Genomic DNA, 6,000 nt, shown 5'->3' on the forward strand with positions numbered 1-6,000 from the left:
TTGGGGGAAGCATTCCAGGCAACAGAATGGCTACTGCAAAGAGCCTGGGGTGGGAATGTGCCCAGGTGTTAGAGGAATCGCAAGGAGGCCAGTGTGGCTGGAGTGGGGTGAGCAAGGGGACAGTAGCAATAGGAGGTGAAGTTAGAGGAGTGACAGGACCAGATCATGCAGGGCCTTGTGGGCCGTGTGAGAACTTTGGCTTTTCCTGGGAGAGAGATGGGAGCCATCTCAGGAGGCTGAGCTGAGGGGCGGCATGATCAGACTTAACGTTTCAAATGACCACCTGGTACTGTATTGAGACTAGACCATGTAGAAACGGGAAGACCTGTTAGGACGCGCTTACAGAAATCTAGATAAGGAATGACAGTGGCTTGGACCAGGATGATGAGAATGGAGGCAGTGAGAAGCAGTCAGATTCTGTATCTATTTGGAAGGGGAAATCCACAGGATTTCCTAACAAATCGGATATGGAGTGGGAGAGGAAAAGGAGTCAAGATGACGCCAAGATTTTGGCTTGGGCAGTGGGAAGAATGGAGTCACCATTAGTTAAGATATGGAAGGCTGCAGGTAGAGGAGGTTTAGGGGAAAGGATCAGGTGTTCCCATGTTAGATATATTGAATGTGAGATGTCTGCTAGATATCCAAGTGGATGTATCAGAAAGGTAATTGGATATTTAAGCCTGGTGCTGGGAGAGAGGCTGGGATGGAGACATAAATTTGGGAGTCATCCCATCCTGATGGTATTTAAAACCGTGAAACTAGGTGAGACCATCAAGGGAGCGAGTGAAGGTCAGGACAAAGGTTTGACCCTGGGGCACCCCAACAAGAGGAGGAACCTGCCAGAAAGACTGAGAACAAGGCTGATATGCTCAGAACCAGCATTCCAGGAGAGGACAAAGGGGAGACAGAGAACTAGAGACCACTTCCTGTAGGTTCCCAGGGACCCGTTTCCAATCTCACCAGTGTTAACCTCCTTACAAGGTTGCATCCCAGCCTATCCTCTAAGATTATTATGCCATGGCCTAGAGTTTTTTCAATGCTTGCAAATCTCCGACCTTAAAAAAAAAAAGCATAAAAATCTGAGATGAGGGTTGAAAGTTTTTACTTTGATCATCCGCTGATTTCCAGTCTCCAGGAGAAGAAGGAACACCTGTGAGGGTCCCCTACCACCGTGCCCCATTTTGATCCACCCCATGAGGGGCGTTGCTGCCGCTGCCCCTCCCTGTGAGCCCCCTCTGCAGCCTCACCCAACCCCACTCCCTGGTTTCTCTCCTCCCCGTGGCTACTGCCGTGGCACCTGAGGACCTTATCTTCTCACCCACCCGGGCCAGATGAGCGGCAGTCAGCCTTCGCAGCGCCCCACAGCGCACACTGGTACAGGAGTGTGGCTCCACCCAGGAAAACCACCCATGGGAAAATAGCCTCACTGTTCCCCATGACTCACACAGCGTTGGGGATGCTCACGGCTCATTTTTCTCACTCGCAGCAGAGACAAAGCCTTGGAGGCTTCATGGGATAATTAATAATGAGAAAACTCCCGGAGATGCTCCACCTGCCCTCCCAGCACCGCAGGAAAGAGACCATTAGATCCTCCGCAGGAAACTGGGAAAAAGCCGCTCTTTGCATAGACTGTAGAGGCGGAGCCCAGGAGTGGCCAGGTTGAGTCACCTTTTCAAAGGTGTGAAAGGAACCGAGGAGAAGGGTTTTTATTTATCTTGGGTCACCCCACCCAACCCTTACCTCTCCGTTTGCGGCACCGCCTGGTCCAGCCGGGTGCACCAGACAGCCTTCTCCAGTATTCCCTCGGCTCCCTGCAGAGGGTCCTTATCTTTCCTTCTACAGCTGAAAAGATCTTCCTACATTCCTTGAGATGCCACACCTCACCCCCAGATCCACTCTCAGAACTCCAACACAGAAAAAAAAAACAACAACACTCTTTCACTATTGAATTTTGTGCTATTCCATCCGAAACTCTGCCTCTCCCCACCCCCCCCGTCCACCCACAAACAGGCTGGCGATACCAGCATAGAGCCTGGCACTCCCAACACTTGTAGAATTGATTCCTGCAGCACAAGTGAGAAGGTCCATTTGAAGAGGTGACCCCCAAACAGTAATTTACAACAATGTGCGGGGTAGAAGGGAGCCTCCTTCTGGGAGGCAGTAGGGTGTCAGCACATGGACTGGGGGCGGTAGAGATTGAAAATACACCCAATGTTCTAATAGAATTTAAACATCGTCATCGTCATTGTCATCTTCCAGCATTTTGTCCTTCAAACCACGGATAGTAGTAAAGCTTGCTTGAAGCTTTGTGGATTATGAGTTTAAAAATGTCGAGAATCAGGGCCTAAGAGATTGTTTGCTAGTAAGTTCCTCGGCTGTGGGGATGAAGTCGCTCCTGAAAAATAGAGCTGGTCCTTGGGACAGTGACCGCAGTGCAGCCAGTCACGGAAGGAACTGCTTCTCCCTGGGACTGGCAGCCTGGGAGGTGGGGCAATTCTTGGGGGTTTGGCTCACCGTGAGTCTTACTAAGGAGGTCCATGTCCAATGTGCGAACAGCACCAGATAAACTGTGATTTAACTTATTTTCTTGGCAGAACGGTTCATGGAGGACAGAAAAAAAAAAGAGGCAACGGACTGTCAGGAGAGTGAGGGTTCCCAAGATACCCAGCGAGAAAGAGACTGTGGATGAGAAGGGCATAGGATGCAGTCACCATGCAACTGTGATGGAGTAATAGATGATGCCTCGTGAGGCTGCCCAGTACCCTCTGGTTTCACTCTTTTTATGAGGAAAACTTCCGGTCTCTCACTGGGTCCCTTACGTGGATTTATGCCTTCTCGGAAGGATGTGGGCTCTGTGCAAATGAGGGGCTGCTTTTCCATTGTAAACAATGCACTGACATCTGGACCAGGCTGACGTGTACCTCTTTCCCAGGGTGGATTAGTTTCTGAAAGGGTTTTGGAACTACTGAGTAAAGGACCAGGCTGGGAGTCCTGGTGACTCCACCAAGGTGCGGAGGATGCCAGGAGCCCGATTGGAGGGAGGCCATGGGACTCAGATGCTAGAACAAGCATGCTAACTGCATATGACCATCAATCTGCAGCAAAGACCCTGCATCAGGTTGTCTACCATTGCAGGGTGGTTCCTCAGGGTATTGCAGGAGTATGTTCTGCTCCCGACAAGCATTTAGGCAACTTGCAGGCAGGAACTATATTTCATACACAGTGTGCGTCCCTCCAAGGAACCTGCTGCAGCCGGGGTATGCTCGTGGTCTATCTCCAGTCCAGCGAGGGCTTCCTGAAATGGGAACTGGCGGCCCCACAATGATAGCCGGTATTGTGAGCCTCCTCGCTGTTGATACCTTCACCCCTGTTGCCTCAGCCCATGAAGAAACAGGGCTGGTGCTTTTACAGTTTCCATTTTAAAGCTGAAGAAACAGAGATCAGAGACTGCAGGCTTCAAGAGAAGCTTGAAATCTCCCTCTTCCTAGCCCTGCCCACCCTCTCCTCCCATCCCCAAGGAACAAGATGATATCAGGGGTGATCCAGGGCCTGGGGAAGGAGGCATCACTCTAGGCCCACAAGATGGGGAAGGGTGCCTCTTTGGGCTCTTCTCCACGCCTGGGGACTTCCCTCCCTGAGTGAGCCTGAGGTGTGTGGATTGGACCGGCTCTGTCTGGATCTTGGACAGAAATTCTTGCTCACTTTTCCTTGGCATGCTTTTCCTGGGACTCACCTTTCCTTTCTATGGGAGCGTTAAGTAGTTTGGGGATACAGGAGAAAAAAATAGGCTTCTTAAGTGAGCTCTCAGCCTGCACTAGGGAGTCCCTTACATGGGGCAACCTGGTCCACCAGGGCAAATGAGCTTCAGTAGTAAAGAGTTTGCATTTGTTTGACCTGTGATAGGATAGGATTTAAAAAAAAAAAAATTCTATCCACTTCACCTCCTTGGAGTGGGAGGTGAATAGTAAAAAATGCATTTATTTAAAAAGCAAAAGAATTCCAAGACAGTAAGCTGAGACCCCACCTGTGATGGAAGTGGGAGGGTCTCTGGCCAGATAACGGTCATCCTTAGCCGGATAAAGTTACCCTGATGACACCACACATTAGTGACCCGCCTGAGGTCCCACTGCCATGAAAAGTAGAACCGGGGCTGAAACTCAGCCAAGTCCCCATCTCTTTCCTTCTGTCTCTTCTAGTCTGGAGACAAAGCCAAGACAAAATAGGAGGATGGGGGATGGTCCCACAGGCTTGGGCATTCCAGGGAGGAGCTCTGCACACTGGTGCCGGGTTCCTACCTGGGTTCAAGTTTGGTTCCATGGTGGACAAGCTCCACACTCAATGGTTACTCTCCTGTAGCTGCTCTTGAGGCAGGTTGGCCTGGCACCACAGCCTGACCACAATTCTTCCCCCAGTGCCTGTTCCCCAACATGAGCTGAAGTCCTTGGGAGCTTCTAAGACTGCTTGAAGAAGGAAATTTGTTTTATATCTAACTTCCCTTCCCCCTTCACTCCCTCCCACCCTCCCTGTCCTCCTTCCTTTTGTCCTTCCTTCCCTCCATCCATTCACTCCAATCTAAGCAGACGCATCCCTGCAGCATCTTATCTACTGTCTCCTGTAGGTTAAGAAGCTTCAGAAACTGAATACTTCCCCTGAGTCGAGAGCCATGCTGAATTATTCATAGGCCAAATCTGTTGCAAATTTCAAAGTGATTTTTCTTCAAGGCTGTGATTGTGAGGCTACGGGTAAAAGGATTAATGAACATGTCTAACATTCATGGAGGTCAGAAAAGCCATCAGAAATCAGATAGTCCAGGATCTCTGTCTCATAAGGCCCTAGGACAAGCATAGTGAAGAGAAATGTCCTGTGTAGAGATTCACATAACCTTGGCTTTGGACTCCCTGAACTCTTCAATCAGTGGACTGATGGATTAAATGCACCAGCAGATAGCTGGGCCTCACGCAACCTCTATAGCTGTGTAGAATCCATCTCCCCCTCAGCTGGACCATTCAGAAGGGGCTCAGGGTACCCAGAGTCTTCTGACAGAGACACTGGCTGGAGGTGGTGAGCTCCCCTGCCCTGAAAGTCTTTGAGTTGCCAATGATGAGCAACCACCAGGCATGCTGCAGGAGGGGCTCCTGCTTTGAGTGGGGTAGGACTAGATGTCTGTGGATGATCATTCAAAACTATCCTATTGATCAGTTTGAGGAACAAGATCCTTATATCTGAGTGCCTTGAGATTCTAGAATTCAATTACTAGGGATAATTTGATCTCAAAGCAGAATCTAAACACTGATTCTCTTAGACTCAGACATGGTTGGTTTTATCAGATGTGCCTTCCTGGATTCACTTGCCAACTGTTGCCAGTCCCCTCCCTGCCTCCTAGTCTTCACTCATTCCTTGCAGTGCCCCACCATTGGCACCATTCAGCCAGTGACTCCTGGAGTCTCCCAGAGCCTCCTCTACCTTCTAGGTGGCTTCACAGAGAGGCACTGTAGCCTCATGGAGAGACCAGCAGGTCTGGAGCCGGGTGGACCTAGATCAAAATCTTGGCTTCACCTTTACAGCTGTGTGACCTTACGAAAATCACCCAACCTCTCTGACCTTCACTTTCCTCTTCTTTAAAATTAAAATGGTAATACTTTTTATTTGTAGGATTATGAGGTTTAAGTGAAATCATGTAGATAATGTACTTAGTATAGTGTATGGCACATTCCTCCCCAAGTCCACTGTACTCTCTTTTACCTCTTGCCCTTGACAAGGGCATACATGCATAGACCATTCTCTCTCCCACTGTGACAAAGACTTCTAATTGTCCACTAGTGTCCATTCCCCCCTTTTTCTCTCTTAGTTTTAGCTTGAGACATGGCAACTTAGCCAGAGATTATATTCTCCAGCCTCTTTTGTAGCCAAAAAGTGACCATATGACTAAGTTCTGGCCAGTGAGATGGAAGCAAAAGTGATGCATGCAACTCCCACAAGAGGAAATTGTTTGTCTTCCAC

This window comes from Balaenoptera musculus, chromosome 2 (genome assembly GCF_009873245.2).
Source record: "Balaenoptera musculus isolate JJ_BM4_2016_0621 chromosome 2, mBalMus1.pri.v3, whole genome shotgun sequence".
Taxonomy (NCBI): domain Eukaryota; kingdom Metazoa; phylum Chordata; class Mammalia; order Artiodactyla; family Balaenopteridae; genus Balaenoptera; species Balaenoptera musculus.